This window comes from Dioscorea cayenensis, chromosome 11 (assembly GCF_009730915.1).
Source record: "Dioscorea cayenensis subsp. rotundata cultivar TDr96_F1 chromosome 11, TDr96_F1_v2_PseudoChromosome.rev07_lg8_w22 25.fasta, whole genome shotgun sequence".
Taxonomy (NCBI): Eukaryota; Viridiplantae; Streptophyta; class Magnoliopsida; order Dioscoreales; family Dioscoreaceae; genus Dioscorea; species Dioscorea cayenensis.
The window spans coordinates 21,427,958-21,438,804 of record NC_052481.1 but is presented as its reverse complement, the minus strand read 5'-3'; the positions used below and the strand labels follow the sequence as shown (position 1 = coordinate 21,438,804).

Here is a 10,847-nt window from a genome sequence, read left to right as displayed (position 1 = left end):
TGATTGTGTACATTTCACTTTCATTGTTTTAAATATAGTATATATCGTTTAAACATCGGTTTTAAATATTTTCAAAATTACGTGTACCCGTTTTAAAATAACACTTTCTCTGTTTAAATGAATGCACTTATTGTTTAACTAAATATGGAAAGTTGCCCATCATCTACACAATTCAATCTCATTGTTTTTGTTTTCAAGAACTATGACTTGTATATCTCAATGTAAATTTTGTTTGTTTTTCAATTGTAGGAGGCGTTAAATTTCATTCGCCCATTTCATTTCATTTAATTTACGTTGTAGTTGTGTACATTTCCGCTTTCATTGTTTAAATATACCATATATCGCTTAAACATCGGCTGAAATATTTCAAATTACGGTGATCCGCTTAAAATAACAATGTCTCCGTGTAAATACATTCAATTCGTTATAAATACACAATGTTTCCCTCGTCATCGCTCGCTTTTATTAACAATGCCTAGTCGCGGCGTGCATTCGCTAAGATCGTCGATTGCGACCGGATCCTGCGCGCTACCGATGTAACTCACGGACATCAAACGCTGCGACTCGATCCTCTTTTCGCTCAGCGCCCAGTCGCCTTCTAGCCAAAGGCGGCGAACAGAGCTCGATGATTTCGCCTCGAGGCCTGCGCTCATCGTCGGGTATGGGGAATATAGCTTCATTGTACGCCAGTTGTAATTATCGGCCGTGAAGTACCCGCTCATAAATCGGTAGCCGTTAGCTGTGCTGCTCGCATTATGCTCCAGCAAGCATGTTTGCATAGTGGATACCATAAACTTGCCACCTTTCTCGACACTGAACAAGTTCTCGATGGCGAGATCCACGGAGTTGCTCGCGATTGGTCGATCACTGCCAACGATCATCGACATACGACCAACAGCGAAGATTTCGGCCGTCCCTCAACAATGATCTCTAACTTCGAATGTATGTCTCGGGCATAGTAGGTCTCCCATTTCGTCGCTTGCTCACGCCGGTCTACATAACATGCGCATCAACTTGAACTGCAAATAAGGTTAAACAAAAGATGTTGATGGTTAAATAATTCGTCAACATGTTTTAAACATTATTGTAATTAAATAAACGAAATGATTAATATTTAAAAGTCGTAGAAAAGTGTAATTAAACAAAGATTGAGGAATGTTTAAAGGGTAATACTAAATGTTAAGTGTAAATCAACATCTCGCGAGACCTTATGGAGTGACCATTTCACATCGCGGTAAAATGACGAGGCCTTGATCCAAGCATCGAACGACTCGCGACGCTCGAATACATCTCACCCCAACGATCACCTCGACGTATAATTCGACCAATGTGCCATATCCGATTTATTAATCAACCAGTGATGAGCTTCGGTGATACGGCTCGCAGTTCATTCACGGTATCATCGAAATCTTTTAGCCGTGGATGCCCACGCAATGCGAAGCATATGTACCAAGACTCCTCCCTCAATGCCTTCCCAAGTCCGATACTGGCTTTTCATAAAATTGGCCTCCAAAATGTCAAGACAGATGACGCATGTGGCGAAGAAGGGAAGACTCTCGCAATCTGAGCTCACAAGGCCCTCGACTCGTCCAGACACGAAGGTAATTATCTCATGATAATCTCCACTCGTGAGTAAGGCATCGCCCAACTTAGATATCGAACCAAGTCCAATTGGCACGGTCTCGTTGTCGACTATACCGAAGGCGACGGGAAAAACCATTGTTACTATCTTTCCCTCGCGCACCCCGATGAGTGTACCCCGATATTTTCCAAGGAGGTGGGTACCATCGAGAAACAGCAGCGGCCTGCAAGCCCTCTTGAATCCCACAATACACGCCCTGAAAGAAAAGAATGCACGCTTTAAAAATCGATCACCGCCCTCTCCACGATCGCAACGCCGCCGGGATTTGTCTCACCCTACCTTTATCCACATACCAAAGCAACAATCATAGTCGGAGATGTCACTCGCCAGTCGAGGACCACCCGGGCATGCTCTTTTTCCCAACCAAGCTCGCTTAGTATGGTATGTGGACACCATGTTCCCAGCATACGTCCTTCTGAATGTCGATGGCCTCGTACAAGGGGACGGTCCCTTGAGCTTCAATCACTCGTGCGCTAACCCATTTTTTTGACGCTTTCGATGTGGCCGAACCTATGCCACCACCGCAAGTGTGCGACGGGTTGATTGTCTTGATTCGAAAGTATTTTTGTTATACTCTTTTGATGCATGAAGGCGCCCAACGACAACCATCGGCAGCAAGATTCCACGATCACCCGATGTTTTTCGTCTCTTATGAATTTCGAAGTCAAAATTCCTTTTGATTGCATGATTTGAGCACATCCCCTGAAATGTTCGACACCGTCAAAAGCGTTGACCAATATCCAACGATAACACTTGAATGATCGGACGAGGAAGTAAGACATCCCACACCGCCGTGATCACCATGGGGATGAATGGGAGCACTGCGAATCCGAATTCCCGCCAACACTTGATCAAATGAAAAGATCAATATGTTAAGCTGGAGAATATAATGTTTAGCTGATAATGACAATAGTTAAACGTTAAATTAAATACTTAAACAATTAACTAATAACGTAAAGGACTAGTACTGATATGTTAACCAGATGACTGGACATATTTAAACAATAATGACCCCTGCATAACTGAAATAATTAAAAGAAAAGGAACTTCACAACGAGTAAACCTCGTTTTCATTAGGATTCGGCAATGGCACATTTTACATCCTCGACTGACAAAGATCAACTACGAGCACATTTGAAGATGGAGTGGACGCGACACATCCAGATGGAAGTCGACATCGTCTTCTATTGGGCAAAAACTGCTTTTATATCCATCCGGTGTGATGAACTTAACCGACAAGAGAAACTTGAGACCCCATCGCCACATATCTCAGCCTAACACCAATTCCCAAAAAGTCGGGAGCCGGAACATTAGCACTCTTCCCTCCCCGTTGAATCTAGCAATACCACAAAAACTCTCCATAATATATCTGACGAAAACCAAATCGTATAAAAACCTAATGAAATGAAGAACAAAAAGCGAAGACGACGAAGAAGAAGTAGAAGATGTAAAGAACAAACAGCAATGGAATCAGCAAAACAAAAAGTGCACAGTAGTGCGATAGAGGGTTAGATTAGAGCGTGATGTGATTACGGTATTTTTCCCTCCATCCCGAGGGCAAAAAGGGAAATATATGTCATTGTCGCTGAGGAAGACATGTTGTCATCGCTCGAATGAAAGTTCTCAACTCAACATGAGTCTCTCGTAAACGCTCAAGCTTTTTATGTTTAAGATGTATACATATAGTGTTTAAAAATAACGGTTAACTGTCTTAACTAAAGTCTATATCATGTAAATAATATGTTATTGTTTAAATTGAATGCTTTCACCGACATCGCGCTGCTAGATGAGTACCTCTGGTCACTGCTTAAAACATATTTACGTATTTTCTTAAACACCGATGTCATTGTTTAAAGAGTAACTTGAGTATTGTTTAACTTTTTCTATTGTTTACAATGACGCTTTTTGTTTCCCACATTGTTTTTACTAGGTCTCTGCTTTAAATTTCGAGTTCACAACAAATACGATTGTTTCGCTTTTATTTATAAAAAGATTTACAACATTTACAACATTTACAAAGATTTACAACATTTACAACATTTACAACGTCCGCTTCGGACTTTGGACACTCACGACTCGACCCGTGATAACGAAAACAAGTGTCCGTGACATTCGAATGCTCACAGCCGTGCATAACAAGCGCATCAACTTCAACCTCGCAAAACGCATGCAACATTAAAAAGGTTAAACAACACACATTCATGAAAACGACTATTAATCAATGTGTCATGGTAGGACTTAAACGACGATCCCCGAGAAGTTAAACACGAACGTAATGGGGCTATGTACATCGACGCCATTTTCTTAAACGCTAACGAAAAGTCTCAAGTGGTAAATGTCAACCTCGTCTTAAAGGATGTTTACTGATCTCCTCCTCTAGAGAATCCTCCGCAATCACGCAACACGTGAAAACTTTCTTTTCATACCCAAGTCGAAATGCTTTTCTTAATTGCTTTTCCCGTCATCCACTCACGGAGAATCCTCTCGCATTCGAGCAATTATGAGAGGACTTCGCTCAGGCAGAAAAAGATAGTTTAACTAGTTCGGTGATTACGGCTAATCGATTCTCAAGATAAGGAAGAAGGCTCACTAAACATCCTTCTCGGATAGGTGGTCTGTCCATGGGAAGAGGGAGGAGGAGGAGGAGGAGGAGGATGATGAGGACGACGAGGAGTGGTTGTCCACGGGAGGGTTCTTCCCGGTTATTTATGGTGTGAAGTCCACAGCGAGTCGACTCTTCAGATCCGAGAAAAAGTTAAACGCACAGACGCTCGACATCGATCGACGAGAACGAACGGGTGTTCGGAAATTTGATGTTATCGCGCATGAGAATTAACGCCGCCACACTCTTACGCACGGATACCATAATCCCTGCACACCGCCACGTGCCACATGCCAACAATTCGGATCAAACGAAAAAGATCACCGCTTTTACGCAGAGACTTTTGAGAATTTACACGCTTATGAATAGTTATACATGTAAAGATAATGTTAAACGGAGATGGGAAGTATTAAACGGATATGACAATTATTAAACATATTAGTAAAATATTTAAACGGATAATAGCAAATAGTTAAACATTATTTAAAATATACAAATAGATAACCATAAACGAGAAGAACTTTACTAAACGAAAATGAACTCATCGTAATTCATCGCTCTTCTCGTCAGTAATACAACTTTACTAACCATAAACGAGAAGACGACAATGGCACATGCTCGCCTCGACAATAAAAATCGACTACGTCTCATTTTCGAAGATGAAGTGCACTTGACCAATCCGACTGAAATCAATTTCATTTTTCGCTCGGTAAACCGGATTTATATATTTCTGATATGATAATGAGGAGAATAACAAGACGTAATGTAACTCCTCGGGCATTGTCTCATCGAAACCAAGTGAAAGCCCTCTCAAAAAGTCGAACATGATGTGATTTCGCGCTTTCCTTTCCCACTATTTTTCGTAGCTAAAATGGGATTTCACACATACTGACCCATTCGAAAGTGAACGGTAGGGTAAAAGGAAGTTAAACACTAAACTGGAAGGTATCAGTGGTGTGTAAAAGTAGGAGGGGGTTTTTGGGAAGTTTTGAAAATTACGAGGGGTGAACAGTAATTTTCCCAATTTTTAATAATATATAATTTTATTTAATATAAAAAAATTTCTAACATTATATATTTAGGGAATAGGGTAGGGCGGGGAAGGGATTTTCCATTCACCTGGCCACATCAAGATAGAGAATTGGGTTTTCCATCGGCTCAAGAGTAAATTGACAACCCGACCAAAGAATCATGGATTGCTATTTCTATTGATTCCCATATCTATGAAAATAATTCTCCCAATCCAAATGCCTGCTTTCTAAAGTACATACCCACTTTGCAACCATTCCTAATAAATATTTTTTTGGGTACCATTCTAATATAATAATGTTTATTATTTTTTTATCTATTTGAGAGACAACTTCCATTCTCTCGCTTTGTAATCAACCCAATCAAGTAATGTTTTTATTTTTTTCTTTTTAAGTCCTCTTAAACCAATTTTGTCCTCTATCAATATGGTTTGTTCCAGAAAAGCATGCCGACACAATTACACCGAACTTTGAAGCTCAAGGGCCCACAGTGTTATTAATAATAATAGTGAGTTTAAATTATTTATAACTCCTTGGATATTTTTAATTCTCACCACTCCCTGTTTTTTCTTAATCTTTTCTATTTTTTATTTAAAATTAGATAAATCATTTAAAATATATTAAAAATATAGTTGATACATTTATAGATATAAATACATATACAGCAAATAAAGTGTAGAAGAAAAAATAATAATAGAGAGGTATAAAAGAATATAAATAAATAAATAAAAGACGTAAAGGATAAACTGTAAGTAAAGTGGCTGGGTGACTCCAAAATGATTAAATTTTTTTTTTAAAAAAAGAGAGACTTTTATAAAAAAATCACCAATTGGATCATCCATGCACTAATGCTAATTAGCCGAATAGTCCTTGCTAGATTTAAAAGATTTCTCATTAAAAAAATATTATTTCCTCCATCCCATTATAAATGTTCATCTAATTAATTAACTCTTATATCAAAAAGTAAGAAAAGTACTAAATATTAAAACATTCATGAACATTTAGGCTTACATTTTTCATTTCACCCATTTCTCATTGTATCCACTAAAGTTGTTTATTGAAAGTAACAACCGTGGAGGATAGTGTAGTAAAAGAGGTCAGTGAAATTAGACGATGTATCCAGTTCTCTGGACCCCTTTCTCGCTTGGAGCTGAATCTTGATGAGCCAGTCGATTTCTCCGGCTAGTTGCTTTGCAGTGTTCGTCTGTCTCTAGGCGGAGTCCATCTCTCCCCCTAGTTTCTGTCTGTTGTTCTTCTGTTTTTGTACCCACTGCTGGTGGTTTTTTCTTTTTTGTTGTCTGTGCGGTCGGTCTGTATCAGTTTTCTTTTTTAATGCATATATGGTTTATCCACTTTATAAAAAAAAAAATTATATTTAAAAATTAATTAAATCATAAAAGAGTTTTAGAAAGAAACCAAAACCAGCTGCACTTAGATTAGAACAGGATAGAGGGATTGAAAGATAATATATATGAAGCACAACAAACACCACCAACCACAAAACCACAATAACCCCATCATCATCATCATCATAATGTCTCTATATAACGCTTACAATCCATTTCACAAGAACCATAACAAGAGATCCAAACGAAAAAGGAAAAATGGAGAAAAAGGTGGCCATAGTTGGGGCAGGGATAGGTGGCTTAGTTGCAAGCAAGCACGTCCTTGATAAGGGTTTCAAGCCAGTCATCTTTGAAGCCGGCTCAAGCGTCGGCGGCATCTGGACTCAAACTCTCGGCTCGACTAAGCTCCAGTGTCCGAAGACCTTGTATCAGTTTTCAGACTTCCCGTGGCCGGAGACGGTGACGGAGACATTCCCTTCGCACATGCAAGTCTTGCAGTACTTGGAATCCTACGCCCGGCACTTTGATCTCCTTCGTTATATCCGGTTTGGTGCCAAGGTGGTGGGGAATGGAGTTCGTCGGAGTTGGTGAGGAGGAGATGGCTTGCTGGGATCTTTGGGCTGGCACCGGTGAGGCTTTCTCCGGCGGTGGCCGGAGAGGGAGATGGAGACTTACTGTTCAGCTACAAAAGGAACAGTGCATCGAGGTCCGTACCCTTTTTTTTTTTTTAAAGCATTGCAAAACCTCGTAATTTCATTTGTGTGGGTTTTGCTAAACTGGTCTCTTGAAGAATATAAAAAGCAAAATATTTTGTTTTTGAAGGTGGTATTTGCAAATAATGATTAATGGGTTTGTTTTGCATAAGCATATATATACCCTTGAAAAACCTAATAATCTAAGCTGCTTTTAGAGGATTTGAGAGTAATTTACAATTTTGGGTTTACATGACAGTAAGGATATCAAAGGTTTTTTTTATTTTTTTTTAAATTTTTTTTATATATATACAAATGTGGACTAGCCACGTACCATCAATGTCACTCATCTTCATCTTATATTGGGTGAATTCTACCTTGATCTAGCCCATACGCAAAGAACTTTGTATAAATAGGCTGAGGGGGCGATTATGAGCTTTGTTTATATATATATATATATATATATGTACATACATACATGGAAACTTAAAAAATAAAAATAAAAACTCATACTTCAACAAAATTTGTGAAATGAAAGAAAAAAATCAATTCAAGGTAGATTTATTTCTCAAATAAAAAAGATAAAAAACATTATAGTAACAAGGAAAATGATATTGGGGAATAACGAATGTATGCATGCAGGAATTTGAATTTGATTTTGTGATACTATGCATCGGACGGTTCAGCGGCCTTCCAAACATTCCATCCTTCCCTGAGAAAAAGGGACCTGAAGTATTTGATGGACAAGTGATTCATTCTATGGATTACTCTAAATTTGACAAAGATGCTGCAATTCAACTGGTTAAAGGCAAGAGAGTCACTGTCGTTGGCTTCATGAAATCAGCCCTTGATATCACTTATGAGTGTGCCATTGCAAATGGTTAGATTTATATATTTATAAATGTATGTCAAGTTTGTTTGATATATATATATATGTCACTTGGTGAATTACATTTAATTTTGTGATATAATTTTTATTTTGTAGGTGTTGAAAATCCATGCACGGTTATATGTAGGACTCCGAGATGGAATATACCACATTATTTGGTGTGGGGGATCCCTATCTTCTATTTCTATGCAAACCGGTTTTCGGAGTTATTATTTCATAAGTCAGACGAAGGGATTATACTTAGTTTTTTGGCTACTTTTTTGTCACCTTTGGTATTATTCGCTCTCGTATTTTCATCTAGTTCAAATATAATTCTTAATTTCATTAATAAACTTTTTGCTCAAATTCTCTTTCTAACAATTTTAGCAATTTAAGTCAAAGTCAACCCACTTTGGGTTGGTATGAATTTATGTTATTGATGCTCATTGAACAAAAAGACTAATTAAGATCGACAAATAACATTTGTTAGTTTAATGATCTAAATGAACAATAAAGCAATATCTTCCAAATCACTTATGACTTTAATTTAAAAATAAAATTAGAGTTTTCTGTGACTCAAATTCTGTGTGACCTAAAACTTGAAAAGCTCATTGTGCGATTTATATGATTTTATGAATTATAATAAAATTTTGGGGATCAGTGGCGCATGGTAGTAGAGGCATTGAGGAAATTAGGCGTGTCTACGGAGCAGAACTTAGAAGTCAAGCTATCACTCTAATTGAATCCAAGTCAACTCCACTTAATCAAATTAGAGCTTATTTAAACATATTTTATGATTTTATTACGCCGAAGTAACTTAAGTAAATTGTGCCTCCACTATTATACTCAATTTTCAACATACAATGGAATGATTTTCTCTTCCTCCGAATGTGGTTTATCGGGTTTTTTTAACTTGTTTTATTTTTATTTTTTTTCCTGATATCACTCCTTAATTCTTTTATATGCATATATATATATATATATATATGTGCTTGTAGAGATGGGCAATCTCAAAATTTGCTGAAAGCTACTACAAATGGACAATTCCCATGAAGAAGTATGGATTGGTACCAAATCACAGTTTCTTTGAAGGACTCACATCTTGCTTGCTTGCACTGCTGCCTGAAAAGTTCTATGAAAAAGTGGAAGAAGGAAGCATTGTTATAAAGAAATCAAAGTCCTTTAGTTTTTGTAAGGAAGGTGTGATGGTTGATGGTGAATCTTCACCAATTGAGAGTGACCTTGTCATCCTTGCCACTGGTTTCAGAGGTGATGACAAGCTCAAACATCTCTTCACTTCTCCTTACTTTCAAAACATCATTGTTGGACCATCAACCTCTACTCTCCCACTTTATAGGTCAGTATATATTTTCTTTTTAAAAAATTTTATTTCTTATGAGCAGTTTTTAATTAATTATGGTTTATGGCTTAAATTAGTGTTTAGGTTTTAGACCGGTGCATGATATATATATATAGCTAGCTTGCTAGGTTTTAAGGTTTATGATTTATAGCTTATTGTTTAATTTTTGCTGCTTAGAGTTTAGGGTTTAACTTTGTTTTTAGCGTTAATGATGTTTAGCAATTAGCTACTATATTAGTCAAAAGCTTTCAAATATTAATATTACATGATCTTAGAATATCTTTCTACTTCATATAATTTAATTTTGTCGTCGGTTTCCTATAACTCGGTAAGCACATATATTTGATTCTTTTTTAACTGGATATAAATATTCTTGTCATCAGTTTCTTATAGCTTGATTAATTAGCTCATATATTTTGTTCTTTTTCTACCTCATAATTTTTGCTATCAATTTCTTATAATTTAATAAAAATATATATATATATATATACTGTGCCTTTTCTATCTAACAAGTAATTTCTGTCTTCGATCAGCTTCTTCTAACTTATTTAGTACATATATTTTTTCCCCATGCATGCATTCATATTGAGGTTTAATTTTGTGAATGTTTTGTAGGGAATGCATAAACCCTAGAGTCCCTCAAATGGCAATTATAGGGTACTCAGAGAGCTTATCAAACCTCTTTACATCAGAGATGAGAGCCAAATGGCTTGCTCACTTCCTTGATGGAGGTTTTACATTGCCAAACATTAAATCCCATGGAGGATAATGTGAAGAAATGGGACAAGTTCATGAAAACATATTGTGGTGATCATTTTAGGAGATCAAGTATCAGCACTGTCCACATTTGGTACAATGATCAACTTTCCAAGGACATGGGATGCAATCCAAGAAGGAAGAAAGGCTTCTTTGCTGAATGGTTTCAACCTTATTGTCCTATGGATTACGTTCATCTCTTCTCTGATGCTAAAAATTAGTTAACTTATCATCTTAATTATATATATATAATGAAAATAAAGTGAGTGCTCAAGGCTTGTATGCTCAAAAGATAATATTGTATTTTATGTTTTCACTCATGGTTTTATAAATAAAATTTATAAACTATTTTCTCTTCTGAGTAAAAACTAAAGTATAGAAGGAATTATAAAAACTGAGCTAACCTACTCTTCCCTTATGAGTATTATATTCTTTACATAGTATTTTTATTTTGGGTAGGATTCAAGATCAAATCTCAAAACATACAGATAATAAAGGCACATTTATATTAAGGCTTTAGCTCGCCTATTCGCATCATTAGTTTTCTTAAATC

At 36.9% G+C, this 10,847-nt stretch overlaps 1 pseudogene; it reads left to right on the top strand.

Moving 5' to 3' along the window:
* Positions 1 to 6,876: 6,876 nt before the first annotated feature.
* LOC120271766 lies at positions 6,877 to 10,515 on the top strand (annotated as a pseudogene).
* The last annotated feature ends 332 nt before the right edge of the window (positions 10,516 to 10,847 follow it).